Source organism: Castor canadensis, chromosome 6 (assembly GCF_047511655.1).
Source record: "Castor canadensis chromosome 6, mCasCan1.hap1v2, whole genome shotgun sequence".
NCBI classification, from domain to species: Eukaryota; Metazoa; Chordata; class Mammalia; order Rodentia; family Castoridae; genus Castor; species Castor canadensis.
In genome coordinates, this window is record NC_133391.1 from 96,483,243 (window position 1) to 96,499,094 (window position 15,852).

The window sequence follows — 15,852 nt, forward strand, 5'->3', positions numbered from 1 at the left end:
GGCTCCAACATTCAGTATTGTTTTTAATGGCTCTGCTTGAAATCATGACAATTTCCATCTTTTAGCTCATGGTTAGTTTCACTTCTTTAAATATAACTAGACTCTGGTAACACTTTCCTCTGGGAGCAAAGCAGGTGGTGGGAAAGCAAGCAGAACCTTATTTTGAGAGTTGTTGATTTTCCAGTGAGTGCTGGCTTCTAAGTGGAAGTGCCATATTGCTATTTATAGACAGTTACCAATTTTAGCAGCAATCGTGTCCCACGAGTCCATTTGTAAATCAGTTAGTTCAACCCTGACTCTGAATGTTTCTATAGGAGCAAGGTCATAAATGGTGGTAAGTTTCCCAGGCCAAACTACAAAAGATAGGGTACCTAAAATATTGATGTATGGAAACTAACATGTGTGGGACAGGGTAAGGTAGGATGAAGAACAGCTGTTGTGTCGTGGGCCTTGTACTAAAACACTGCTCTGGGGTGTATTTCTTAGTTTCAAATTGGTTGTCCAGACAGTTCCATTATTTCCTTTTGGCACACCCCCCCCACACACAGTAGGTTTTCTTGCCTATGTCCTACATACTGCCATCACCTGTTGCCTCTTCTGATCATGATTTCTTTTTCCAACTTGTTGAAAAAGAATGGCTTTTCCTGCCTTTGCTAGAAACCCTTTGAACATTGCTACCCCTACAAACAGGAAGGTTTAGGTAGCTTAAGATGGCAGCCACAAAGCCTCTCCACAGAGTCTGTTGTCACTAGAGCTGTGGGGAAAGCAGGACTACACTGGCAGATTTGCCCTTGAACCTGAGCCATTTGCCCACATCCCTGAGATTTCTTGCTTCTCCAGTGCTCTCATTTGTCTCCACATGGCATTGTCACAACCTGATCACAACTAGCTACACCATCATTCCAATAGAAGGTAGCCCACCAGTGAGGAGTCCTTCTCAACTCGTATATAAATTTAAGTATGTGCTATTCATTCTATCCTGTTCTCTACATAGAATTTCCTGTCTTCTCATATTCCATAGGAGGTAGAATATAGAGGAAAAGTAGAGTTCTAGTTTTAAAAGTAGAATTCATAGCCTCAAATATTTGTTGTCTTCCTCAAAGATTAGTCACCTTGGAAAATTAATAACATACTCTGATTAGCTTAAGCACCCTGTCTTTGCCAAGGCCCCTCTTACCACTAAGTCCTCCCTAAAAAAGCCTTCTGAGTCTGTGAGCAAAGAAGAGAATCCAGCACTATCGTAGGTTGAAAAGCATCTTAGCTCCTTGAACTGACTAGCTCACCTTAGTTAGGTCCAACACTTAACAGGTGCTTAGTGAATGTTTCTTGAGTAGAAGTTTGTCATAAATGTCATAAACGCTCTTCATGTTCTTACTTGATGACTTCATTTGTTCACAAAACCTGTGTGTCTCCTACTGGACTAGCCAGGACTCAGTTGGTCATAAGACAGGAATCCAAATCAACTCATTTAGCAAAAAGGGAGTTTACTGGCTCATGGCATGAAAAAGGCCCACTATAGTTTTTGCTCCAAGTATATCTGCTGAATCCAGGAGCACAGATGAGGATTTGTCTTTCTCATTATATAGCTGCATACAGATGTGTATGGATATGTGTATCCCTCATGTTTCAGGTCTGTTTTCTTTTGTGTTGGCTCCATTTTTAGGCAGGCACTTTTCTTGTAGAAGCAAGAGAATGGTTGGCAGCTTCATACTTACATCACAGCAGTTCCAATCCAAGTTCCAGAATTGAGTGCCATCGTGGTGCTTTTGTCATGTGTCCTGAATTGATGCCTGTGGTCAGGCCTGTGTCACTTGTCATCTCTCTGGAACTGGTGGTCAAGTCAAGCCCACCTAAACAACTTAGAGCTCATAGGGGAGGAAGAGAAAACTACATAAAATATGGATTTGGTTACCAGAGGGAAAAGTGGCCACTTCCCAAGACATTTTAAAACGATTTCCTTCTTGAGAGCCTTCAAAGACAGAATAAATAATAAAAGAAATGCAGTCTCTTTAACCAGAACTTGGGAGAAAGATTTCTGGGTAGACAAAAACAACAGATGTATACTATGAATACAGAGTACCATTTCCAAAACTCAAAATCCATCCTCAAAGGACAAACTGTCACTATTAAAGATTTTTAAAAAAAGATTCTTCCCAAAGGGAAAATCCACAAATGCTTCCAGACCAATCACATTGGAGTAAGCAGACAGATTCCCTAAGGACTGCAGAAGAAGACAGTGCTCATTTATATGTAAGAGTTCTGTTGTGTGGCGAAACCTAATTACTCACATTGCTCTGCAGTCACACTTCATGTATCTTCAGAGCTGATGAATCGGTGCTATGCAAGTGACTTAGGAAATTTCCTATGGTCTATTTCTGGAGGGTCCTGGCTTTCATTGTCAGTTTCTGCTAATACTCCTTAATAGAAAAGAAAACAATGTATCCCAACAAGTAAAAATAGTTGGAGCAAAGCTGTACAGTTCAATATCCTAGATAATTTTTTTATTCCAACTTCATACTGAGTGACTTGCAAACCTTAGGCATGGCTCTCTAGCCCGTGAGTTATAACTCAGACAGTCATCATAAAATTATTTGAGAAAAAACTTATTCTGAGGCAATCCATTGTATCTTTCCCGGACAGTGCCATGATTCCATGAAGTGGATTTTGATGATGCCAGGAGGTAAATAGTTAGCACTTGGTACATACATGTTTCCATATGGAATTGAAAGCACAGATGGACTTGAAATTCCACACTGCCAAAGAGTTGAAAAATCAATGTTAACACAGTAAAAGTGGGAGATATTTTACCCTTTCAGTTAATTGCTCAACTGATCTAGGAAATTCATTCATTTATTCATTCATTCATTGTGGTTTCTTGGACTAAAAAATATTTTTTTTTGGTAAAAAGATCACCAAAGAAACTAAATTTTAGAAAATGACTCATAAATATATTTGTTAAAGATTGGTTTAAGTAAATTGTGACAACTTTCCTTCCTTTGGGGCATTCTTATTGGAACATGTTTGATCCTTTTCTCCATTAAAACTCAAGGACAGTATTTCTTTACCCAGTTTACCAGGTCTGTGAAAAGCCAGGGGGGCCTGGCTCTTACTCCACTGAAAAGAGGCTTCAGCAGGCTTCATTTTGCCATGTGAGCAATTTCATCCTAGGCGTTGCAAGTGTCACACACGTTGACAGTAGGATTTATGGGGTCTAAAAAAAAATTATATAATTTATACACAATTATAATTATATACAATTATATACACGATTAGAAGAGAACATGTCAATTACAATTATTTACACAATTGTAATTATATACACAATTAGAAGAGAACATGTCAGAGTCGTAGTAGAAGGAGCTCAGTTGAGAAAGGGACTTTGTGGAGAAGATGGAAGCAAGTTCATGGAGGGCTAATCATACAGTTAGGATTCAGAACGTGATACCCAAAGTATGATGCTTTGGCTTGCTGGGTGCTTTGACCTAAAGAACCAAGGCCCCCTGACCTTCTTCTATCCTCTTCCCCCAAAGTATAAGGAGTACCTTTCTCTGAAGTCTCCTTATATGCTAAAGATAGATCCTCCAAAAAAGGAACTGCATTCTCTCCTCAGGAATCTCATCGACTAGAGGTTAACTCACAAGAGGGGAGACACATCTCAGACAGACTTTGCCACAGACTAGCCCCTTTTGACAGTTGTGTCTGAGATAACTTTCATAATCTGAGCGGTTTTTCATCTGCATAAACAGACAACCTTTGTTCTCCCTACTTTTCCTCTACTCATCCTTCCAAAACTTGTTGCCACCTCCACCAGCAGCTCTATGCCACTGATCTTTCTATTGTCCAGGAAGCTGTTTGTCTAAGCTTCAACCATCTGGTCCTTCTTCAGCCTTACTTTGTGGGATTCTCAGGTGTATGCTCATAATCAAAATGTTTTTTCTCCTGTTAATCTTTCTACTGTCAATTTACTTTATAGACTCAATTATCACATCGTTGGAAGGGAGAACGGTTTCTGTCCTTTACAACACCTGGTATAAAACAGAAACTTTTGATTCTACCCTTCTCAACTCTGACCCTTTACTTTTCCTTTCAACTGAGGAGTCATTTCTTCCCCAGATTTAATGTTCAACTTCCTTCTCATGTTGTCTACTACACATTCCACTTGTTTCATTCAAATTACTCTTCATTCACATGTCAGAATTAAAGTCCTGTGGAACTCATCAAAGGGAATGGACTTTGTGGTAAGAAAGGCCTCCTCATTTATATTTATTGCCAATAAAGCTACTGTTTGTCTCAGTCTTTATTTTTTCGTTTTTTCTTTTCCTTTCTTTCTTCTTTCTTTCTTTCTTTTTCTTATTGTCATTGCTTTATTAATCCTAGTTTATTATATGACATCTATATGTGATTTTTTTGTTTAGTTCAACAAATTTTTATAATGTACCTATTAGACATAAGGAGTTGTGAAAAACATTTATAAACCTTGAAAAGCAGTACAGTGTAAGATGCCATTTTTTACTTAATATAAGTCATATAAAATAATAACAATAACCCCTTCATACATTTCCATATTGACATGTTAATTATTTTTTAAAAACTCATTTGCCAGAAAGATGTATCTTTTATTTATTTATTTTTCTTTGCACCATTGATACCTGGAGACTTTTATACTCAATACATGCTTTATATAGGTACTGCCAGCTTCCCTTCTTTGATAGCAAAAATGCTTCTTATATTTTCAAGGCATAAAAAAGATAGTTACCTTCTATGTTTCTGGTTAAGTTTTATAAAAATGGGGAACTTGGAATGATAGTGTGTGTGCCAAACAACATCAATTTCTGTATATGGAACCAAATTTTGAGGACTGCTGTCATTTCCTGCACCAGGTTGAAGAGCAAGGGTTTCTCAGCCAGTTCCCAGATGTAAATTGTGAGAAGCTCTGCTATGTAAGAGGAGAGCAGTCTCTAGAATCTAGACACACAGAAGGAAAGTTTAGAATATGGTTCCATTAACTCAGAAAAATTCAAGCTCAAAAGGCAATTTCCAGAAGAAGGAATTCCAATTTTCAAACTCATTAGTTACCAAACTATAAAATTTCTACCAATCAGATTAACAAAAAATAAAGAATTACAATATCCAACACTAGTGAGTCTATGAGGAAATGGACAGTCTATTGGTAAGAGTATAAATTAATAGTTTTTTGGCATCAACACTACTGAATTTTATATAGTTCTACAAATTCATCCTGTAGAAATACTTCTACAAGTGTTCAAAGACATATACAAAAGGATATTTTTCATGTTATTGTTCATAATAGCAAACATGAAAATGTTCCCCAGTAGGGTACTACTTAAATAGCTTCCTGATACAGCTCTTTCTGTGCTGTCCAATATGGCAGCCACCAGCTACATGCGCCTATTAATTATTTGACATGTAGTAAGGCTGATTGAGTTCACAGTGGACTTTGAAAACATAAAGTATCTCATTAATAATTTTTATATTGACTGCACGCTGAAATTATACTTTTTGGATATATTGGATTAAAAATATTATTAAAAGTATTTATATTTACCTTTGTATATTTACTAGAATATCTAGCTGCATGTGACTCACATTTGAACCTTGAATCATATTTCTGTTAGCATTTATACATACTATGCAGTTTACTAAAAGTGAGGTAAAGCTTCATGTATAGATGCATAAAGATCCAGCATAGATTGATTGAAAAACAATTTTCAAAATAATACATAAAGTAGAAATCCCCTTATTTTTAAAATAAACATATGTAAAAAACAACAAATTTGGTAGCCAATGCTTCAGAGATTATTGGGAGGTAGAGTCTGGGATAAAGAAGGAAACCTTTTAGCTTATGTACAACAGGAAAAAAAAGCTTTATGTAAAGCTGAAGATTGAAAACAAACTCAAAGAAAGAAAAAAAAAACCAAATAACTATGACAGTTTCAGGATTTCATGTTGGTTAATATCCAAATATGTGTACCTACCTAGAAATTTCTTTTGATGAACTATCACAAAATCATGGTAATTTCCCCCTAATAAAATGGTAAATTTTTCTCCCTATTACTTGGGAGAAAGTAATTATTTGGTTACAATTTGTTTGCATTATTTGTTTTTACATCACTAAAGGTAATAGAAAAACAAAGGTGGAGAATATTTCTTGTTCTACTGCTGGACAGCACACCAGATTTCATTTGGGCAATAACTGAGTTCTTTTGATTTTACCTCAAGGGTTAGTAACAATGGACAAAAGATTTAAATTCCATTTCACTGTAACTCTCTTACGTTCCATTGCTAAGAGGAAGACATGGTGGAATTTTTTTTTTAACTTAGGATATATTAATTGTACAGGGGATTCATTGTGACAGTTCCAAATAGGCTTATATTGTACATTGGTTAGATGGAAAATTCTTCAGGCAGGAGATTCTCTTCATATTTTATGAAAGTAAATTTAGAAAGGGAAAAGGGCTAATAAACATTAAACTATTTTATATCACTTTTTATAGCATGTTTACATGTATTTATATAGCTCTGATTTGTGTCCACATTACTTTGTTCTCTTTTAGTCATTTAACATTACTTCTTGTAAATCTTTCCATGTGTGACCATGTTTACCAAACTTGTCTTGAATAATTTGTCATCAGTAGGCTTATTTGCTCTTCAGAGGAATTTTTGTTGTTACAGATACTTTTCAGGATCTGTAGTAGCACTATTCTGAACAAGTACAAATTACTTTTTTGTCTGATTTTTTTTTCAAGCATAGTTCTGCTAGGATATCTCAATTCTCATATTAAGAGTTTTTGAGTACTTTTTATGACATATTTTTAATATAAGTTGTCTCAATCATTTTTTTGGAACCAAATAATAAGTTAACATTTTCTAGAGTGGGATTAAGTTGACAAATGGTTTGGATATTTAAAAGTTCTTAACATGTAATAAATACTTAGCACACATTACCTAATTGCTCTCCAAAAACAGGAAGCCAATTACAGATTGTAGCATATGTGGTCCAATTTCCCCACAATGCCACCTTTTTAAAGTCTTATAATTATTGTTATTGCTTCTTTAATAGGTATGTTTCTTCTTAGAAACCCATAAATATACTCTACTATACTCCACTATGAAAAAAAGAATAAGTGCTTGATTTCAAAACCAGGCCTGTCATCTGACTACTATTCTCCTCAGGCAAGAAGTTTTATTCTTTGTTCTTCTGCTTTTCTATTTTCACTGGTAATTTTTACTCAAAATTATAGAGGACAATGTTTAGAGATGCTTAGAGATAGGAGGCACTTACATGGAAGTCATGTGTGTTCTTACAAAGTGACTAATGTTAGCAACAATGTTAAACACAAACATATACTATGAGAGCAAACAGAGTGTATGTTCAGATTAACAAATAAAGATCATTATCAACTTTATACAAAGATGAAGATGACTTATTCTTCGCAGAAAGTGGTTTTATATAGATATGTTAGAATAAATTCCCATCTCTACTCTTTCTGCCAAATGGGGAACTTATACAAATTTATTCTGGTTCTTTGTTTATCGAAAATTTATCTTAGTCAAATCAGCCACTGTGTCTCCTTCACATCCCTTCACCATATGCCAGATTTTATTGCAACCAAGGAAAGACACTAAAATATGCACCTATCAACTTTTGCTGATCCTGCTCTCTGGAGGGTAATGCTGTGTCTTGTGAAACTGGCTACAACAAAAGGAATCCATGAAGTCAGACATCAAATCTCCCTTCCAAATAACACTAGGAGTTTCTCTTTTTCTTTCTTGTACCTTCCTCTTTTATACCAATCTATTTGGTTATGCCACTGGATATTTTTGTTTCTTGCTTTTGGTTCTTACCAAAGCCATTATGCTTTGGAATAATATCATACAGATGTTCCATATTCTCTAACAACCCTATGCTCTCTTTCCCTCCCTCCCCCTCTCTCCCTCCTTTCTGCTCTCTTTCTCTCTTTGTCTGCCCACCAAGCAAAGGGGTGGGATCTGAAAGATTTTTTTAAAGGGGCATGAAAAGAGAAAGGCTCACATGGGGCCCATGTGTTAGTTACATACTTGTTTTCCTCGGTGGAGTTGGCAAATGATGTCTTGAGCCAATGTGTCATTAAATGAATGAGCTGCTTCACCCTCACAATAGATGCTTTGACAAAATCTACTTGGTAAGGCAGGAGGGCTAAGGCACACAGCTCTGCTTCCTTGTTGTCGTTACAGAGGTACAGTTTGTGGTAAAGGTCAAGTTTTAAATCTGTTGACACCAAGGAACAAAAACAATTGTTAGAATTTCCTCCCTCCTCTCCCCTCCTACTTTTTGCCTACTACAAAGTCTGATTTATTAGACTTTCAGCATTTAAAACAAAATAATTTTCTGTATGCTGGGAAATTGTCCTAGTTTGGCCAAGTAATTAAAAGAGAAAACTTCAGCATTATGATGCCTGCACGGTTTCAAATTGAGCAAACCCTGAAACAAGAAAATCTCTTTGATGAAAAAGATTCTCTCCCTATTGGCAGAGGAAATTGATTTCTCAGAAGCAGATTGCATTACCTTGTGCAGGTAAATGCCACCATGCTCTCTGAGAATCTACATAATTTTCCTGTTTACTATCTAAATTGTTATTATTTGTGTATGTATACATATATATGCATGCATGTATATTTACAGAAGATAGTCTCCTGCCTGGACTTGAAAGAATTGTGTGCACAACAATGGAGATCATTTAAAAAGATATATGTAGGTCAAATTGAAAACAATCTACTTCAGTTACCACAGATTAATGAGAGAAAAAATTAGATTAAATAGTGAATACAGTGAAATAATCATCTATAGCTATAAATTGCAATTTCAAAAAACTTTATTAACTCAGGTTGCATTCTACTTGTATGATAATATAAATGTTTTGAGTGGTAAATTGTGTGCTTAGCAGGCACAAAGCCCTGGGTTAAATTCCAAGCATGTGTGAGCACACATGTATACACACAGTACATTTTACCAAAAACATGCCACCCTTAATCTGAATTCCAGATTGCAAATGTATCTGCACAGCCCTTTTATACTAGTTGTTTAGGGCTGAGTCAGAGATATAATAATAGATTATTATCAACAGATTAGAGAGTAAAATCAAATTCCTATGATAAACATAGGCAATGGTCTCATAAGTGCTACTGTTACAAACATTCTGATCCAAAGTTACTAGGCAACAGTCATGGTAACTATTAAAACAGACATTTCAGTTTTATTGGGAGGCTCTGTTTTTCTTTGTAAACAGATTTGAACAAAAACTCAAGTTCATGCTTATAAAAGATAGAAGAAATAAAAATTTAACTTAGATTTTGGTAGGCAACATAGCTATATCAGATATTAGCTGACCTTTTCCAAGCTATCTGATAAGATGTCATGGCTCATCCATAGATGATCTGCTCAAAAGCACTGGGTTAACATCCCCTCCTTAAGGTTCTTCACTAACAGGAAATGTAGTGGCCTCTGACTTCAATGATTTTGAGGCTTATAATTTTCTGTTTCTACTATAAGTGTGTGACATGGGTTTATAATATTAAAACACTTAGTTCCCCTTTATGCATCAAGTACTATAATAATGCTTTATATGTATTAGTACATTTACTCTTCATTAACTCTGTGATGTAGGAACTATTAGTATCTCTAGTTTACAAGTGAACAAGTAGAATCAGAGAGATTGAGTAAGTTTCCCAAATACACACAGCTAAGAAGTCAAAAAGCATCTATTATCACCGGGTAGATCTGAGCACAAATGCTTCCTTCCTCATTGGTGGCCAGTTTAGTATTTCTCAGAATTCAGTGAGCATAAGAGTCACCTGAGGGTCTGGGAGAAGCCCAAGAAGTTCCAAGTTTCCAACTGACACTGACACTATTGGTCTGAGGATCATATCTGAAGCAGGAATATTGTCAACCATGTCCTTGTCAAATTCCACAGCTCTGGGCTGCATTGCAGCACACAGGCCACGCTAATAGTCGTGTGCAGATACGTGAGATGTGGAGAGAATAATACTGAAATGCCCATGAGAATGTGATATGACCATCTGAGTCTTGCTCTGACAATTATTATTAGCTTTTATATGTCCATTAAAATTCTTTGGAATCCTAGGTCTTGTCTGAGTTACTGGTCTCCTGTCAGATTCATTCTCCATCACCAGTGGAGAAAAGCAGGGGTTCCATAATATTTTCAGTCTTTCTCAATTTATTTCACGCAGCTGTGTTCAAGAACTTAGGGGACTTAGAAGCTGGTGTAAAATGTGCTGTTTCGTTGCTTCTCCCATGGGAGATGTTTTGAACTTGAAAGCTACTGATATAACCTCGAATCCTCAAGACAAATACCCAGCAGCTGCCTTTGGGTAACAATTACACTTTTGAAGTATGCACACAAGAGAAAGAAAGAATTTTGCACAAACACAAGAACTTCATGGATCTAAGGTCAGATCTAGGGATACTAAAATGTTTTTCCTAATAATATTTATGGAGCTAAGAACTTTGTTACATGAGTTCAAATTCTGTATTTTTATGGTCACAAATATCCTTTGATGTAATTTTTTCACCTGTTTTATAGAAGAAAAAAATGAGGCTAACTTAGCATTCTACCTGATTTTTCCATGACATACATAGACAACACAAAAGAGACCTGGGATTTGGCTCCAAGCCCAGTGTGCTCTCTGCACTGTATAATCCTGATGTTATGTCAGTCTACACAGGAGCCAAGAGGAAGCCAGACTGACCTGGGTTTGCATCCTCAGCTCTTGAACTTACTAGCTATGTAACTGAGGACAAGTTGCTTAAATTTTCTAAGGTTCAGGTTTTTAATTCAAACTGAGGTATGTATTATCTTCCTTTCAGGTTTGTTGTGTAGAATAAATGGGGTGATTTCAGGGCAATGAGAGTATGGCACATAATAGATGCCAGATAAATCACAGCATTAAAATGTTTTCATAAATTCAGCAAGATTATCAGCGCCAAGAAGACTTAGTAAAACCTCAGATTGAGCTCAGAAACCACACTCTCTTCCCAGTACCCTATCTTATCTGAGAATGCCTCATACATCTATCTTAACAGTTAGCTTTTTATGTGTTTGTTTTCCTCTCTGGAGTATAAAGCCCACCATATCTTTTTCAGATTTGAACTTTTAGTCCTACCACAGTTTCCGGAACTTGGTAGGCATGCAGCACATGTGTACAGACCAGTTATATCATGAGAGAAGAGAAAGTTAATGTGAACAGAACATAGTTCAGCAATACTAATAAATGAAAGAATTAACTTATGAAAGCCTAGGGACTAGGCCCAGTGGCTCAAGCTTGTAATCCTAACCACTTGAGATGTGGAGATTGGGAGGATCACAGTTTGAGGCCAGCCTGGGCAATAAGTTCCAGAGACCAATCTCAACCAGTGACTGGATGTGGTGGCTCACATCTGTCATCCCTAGTTATCCAGGAAAGCACAAATATAAAGACAGCAGTCCAGCCCAGCCTTGGCATAAAGGGAGACCCTATTTCAAAAAATAACCAACACAAAAAGGGATGGGGGAGTGACATAAGTGGTAGTGTGCCTGCTTAGCAATCATGAGGCCCTGAATTCAATCCCCAGTACTAAAAAAAAAAAACGAAAGAAACAAAGAAAGTATGTTCCTCTAGAGTCTGGTCAAGAGAGGTAGAACCAATGTTTCATTTATTCATTCCCTTTTTTCAACACATATTCATTGAATAATACAGTAATCGGCATAATGATAAAAGTTATGCTCAATGAACTCAAAATCCAATAGGAAGCTAAATCTAGGCACAATTACATTAGCATTTACATAGGGAGGAGTATGGGAAAGCAGAAGAGACACATCTAGGAAGGATTAGGGAAGAATGTAACATGATAAGTGAAAACTTTCAAGGCACAAGGCAGGATGGAGCAGGCTGAGAAAAATGTGCTAGTAAAAACAACAGTGCAAAGACTGCAGTTAGGGGAGAACATAAAGCTTTAGGAAACAACAAATATTTCAGTTATTAGTTTATGAATCTTTCCTCTACCAAATGTGAGTCCAACCAGAGGAAAAAAAATCTTGATCTCCTAAAACAAGACATAATACATCATAAATTTTTAATGAAAATGGCGGATGTCCCATGGTAATGGATGAATGAAATGAACAAATGAGTATATGAGTGAAAATGTTTAATACCTGTACTATAGTTTAGATCTTGAATATCCCCTAAATGTCTTATGTGTTAAAACTTGGTCCCTGAACTTGGTGCTAATTGGAGGTGGTGGAAACCTTAAGCGATAGGGCCTAGTGGTAAGTCTTTAGGTTCATTGAGGCTGTGCCCTTGAAAGGGATAGTAAGAACCCAGGTTCCTTTTTTCCTTCCCTAGTGATGAGATGGGTGGTTTTGCATTGCCATACCGTCACCCTCTAGCCCAAAGCAATGGGGCCCACCAATATGGATTGAAACCAGAATAAATCTTTTCTCTTTATAAACTATCTCAGGTATTTGTTACAGTGACAAAAAATTGACAACATGCTTGGTCATATATTGGTACCAAGTTGAGATGCATTTTCAGTACTGCCATTTGCCACATAGAGAATACATAAACTGTGAACTTTGGTAGACACTAGCCTTGATTCCCATGTTCTCTGGAGAATACATTCATGTTTGTATAAATGACTTGCACATTTGGGGGCTCTGCTTTGGCTGCTGTAACAAAGTACCATAGACTGAGTGACTTAAACACAAAAATGTTATTCTCACAGTTCTGGAAGTAGGAAGTCTAAGATGAAAGTGTCAACACATTTGGCTTGTTCCTAGTGGGACTCTCTTCCTGGCTCAAAAATGATTGCCTTCTAGTTGGATCCACCCATGGCAGAGAAAAGAAGTGGTTTTGTCATGAGGGTTCCCATGGCCCACCTTAATCTAATTAATCTTAATCTAATTAGCTCCCGTGGCCTCCTTACACCATCACATTGAGTATTAGGGATGTAACATGAGAGTTTTGAGGACACAAATATTTTATCCACAAAGGGCCTTAATCTCCCTGTCTAAAATGGAAATACTTTACGCCCCTTATCTTAGGAGTATGATTTTATATTTCATACTTCACTCTAGACACCATGACATCTTAGAAATAAAACACATCACAATATCATTCTCTGTCTTTGTCCTTTTCACTTCCTACTCCACCTATTCGATCAAAGTTCTCTCCTTAAGATACTCATAAAGTATCTCAGGCTAATTCTTTCTGTACCACATGGCATCTTCCATTATCCTCTTCTGCTCTTTTGTGCCATGTCTGATTAACTCTGTAGCTACTGATTCCAAAAGCACTGATGGTCTCACCAAACATAGTAATGTTACTAGTGGTGACTGCTCTTTCCAATGCCAGGGAACTAAGATCATTTGTCTCTTTGTCACTAATCTGTTGGCTTTACATTAAGTTCTATACCTAACCTGTTTCCTTTAAAGAAGACACATTTACCTTCTTGAATCCCCTAGACTGAGACTGAGTCCTGTGTCAAGCTCCTGTTGGGATGCTTACCCAAAGACAGGTTCCTATCAGGCAAAGCTCATACGGCTTCCGTGCCCTTTCTCTACTCAAGTAGAGTGAACAAATGCTTAATATTTAATTCTTTTAGATTGAAAACTGGTAGTGTAAGGATATGTAGCATTTATGTACTTTGGGGAAAAATGACTCTTAAGAATGCTAAACATTTCAGTTCTACTGCAGGGTGCCGCATTCTATAAGCCTAGCTAGTATACTGTATCAGGACACGGTTGGTTCTACTCCATAAATACATGCGTGAGTAGCTAGTGAAAAGGCTTTCTTTGAAACAAAACAAATAAATCTTACCTGTGGAAGGTGTAGGCCCAAGGACAGCATAGTAGGCCATGATTTCAAAAGAATGACTCTGAAGACTTTCTTTTTTTTTTTTAATTTGGAAATTTTATTTATTTATTTATTTTTTTAAAGAGAACCTTTAATTTCATTTTATTTTATTTATTTATTTTTTTTCCCTTTTCTATTATTATTCATATGTGCATACAAGGCTTGGTTCATTTCTCCCCCCTGCCCCCACCCCCTCCCTTACCACCCACTCCGCCCCCTCCCTCTCCCCCCCCAATACCCAGCAGAAACTATTTTGCCCTTATTTCTAATTTTGTTGTAGAGAGAGTATAAGCAATAACAGGAAGTGACAAGGGTTTTTGCTGGTTGAGATAAGGATAGCTATACAGGGCATTGACTCACATTGATTTCCTGTGCGTGGTGTTACCTTCTAGGTTAATTTTTTTTGATCTAACCTTTTCTCTAGTACCTGTTCCCCTTTTCCTATTGGCCTCAGTTGCTTTTAATACATAGAAAATTGAATCTTAAAGACAATGATGTTCTTGGTGTTCTTTTACCCATTAAAATCCTTAAAAAGGTAACAAGGCATGGTATGAGAGACAATAGGAAGAGAAAAAAGAAAAAAATTAGATGATTTTTTTACCACCATTCTTCTCACTTTAGCCTTGCTGATCTCTTGGCTACTGAGCATGCCAGGGACATTCTCTTCTCAGAACCAGCACAGTTGCTGTTCCCTATACCTAGAACACCCCGATCCTTGCCCTTAGCTTGATGGCTGGCTTCATTCAGGCCTCTGATATACAATTTGGCCTTTCCCAGACACCCTTTACAAGAAGAGATCCCCTCCCTGCCGTCTGTCCTCTCACTGTATTTTATAGTCCTTACAGCACTTATTTACCGCTTGGCATCATATTATTTGATTATCTCTCATCTTATGGTATTAGGCCCATAAGAGTCTAATGTTTAGCTTATTTTTTATTTTTTTAAGAGGCATAAGTTTTTCATAATAGCTTTTCAGGTAAACATTGTGAATACACAAAATGAGAATATCATGTATTTATCACGTAATTGTTGTCATTGTTTTCTTTTTTAAATTAGCATGTAATAGTTGTACAGGGGGATATCACAATGATATTTATATATGTGCTTATAATACATCATAATTAGATTCATCCCCTCCATCATTGTCCCTGTTCCCCTCCCCCCTCACGTTTAGTTCAGTGCACAGCCCCTGACACCCAACATACAGTAGGTGCTTGGTAAAAAAATTTCAAAAATAAAAAACTGATTATCTGAATATGGGTTAAGGTGCAATATACTGTTAATCTTGAATATAATTAAATAAGATATTTTAAAAGCTATTGTCAGATCTCCACTTTGAAGATAATGGAGTTGTTAACTGTTCATTAAAAGCCACTATAAAACTGTATTTATAAAATTAGGTTCACATGTGTTTTAGAGGCATTGGACAGTTGCTAAAGCTAGAGAAGCCATAATTTAGGGTGTATGGGAGTGGGATATGGTAGATCTTGGAGATATTCACTGATATCCCATTGCTTTTCTTCTGAGGATATATGCTGATATGGGAAATAGACAAGAGGCTGAAAATATGGGCTTTGCTTGGCTGGAGGGACGTTTTGAGGTTAAAGAGCCCTGCAGAACTTTGTTAAGCTCATGGACCTATGAGGCAATGCTTGAGAGGCCACAGTCCTGGTGAAAGTGGAATGGGAAAGAATGAAACCTGCAATACAACCTGCTTTCCCCTGAAAACACTTGCTGAATTCTGAAGATGCTTGAGACAAGTAAAGTTAAGAAATGAAGCAGGATGTCATGGAAAGTTGAGTGGAACATTTGGTAGTCCAGTCAGGCCAAGGAATCAGGTATTAGGGTGCTGAGGAGACAAGGATGAAGAAGAGTCCAAGGCTGTAACGGTGACTCTTGACCCTTGCTGCATGTTAGAATCGCCAAGGATCCTTAACCAGTACT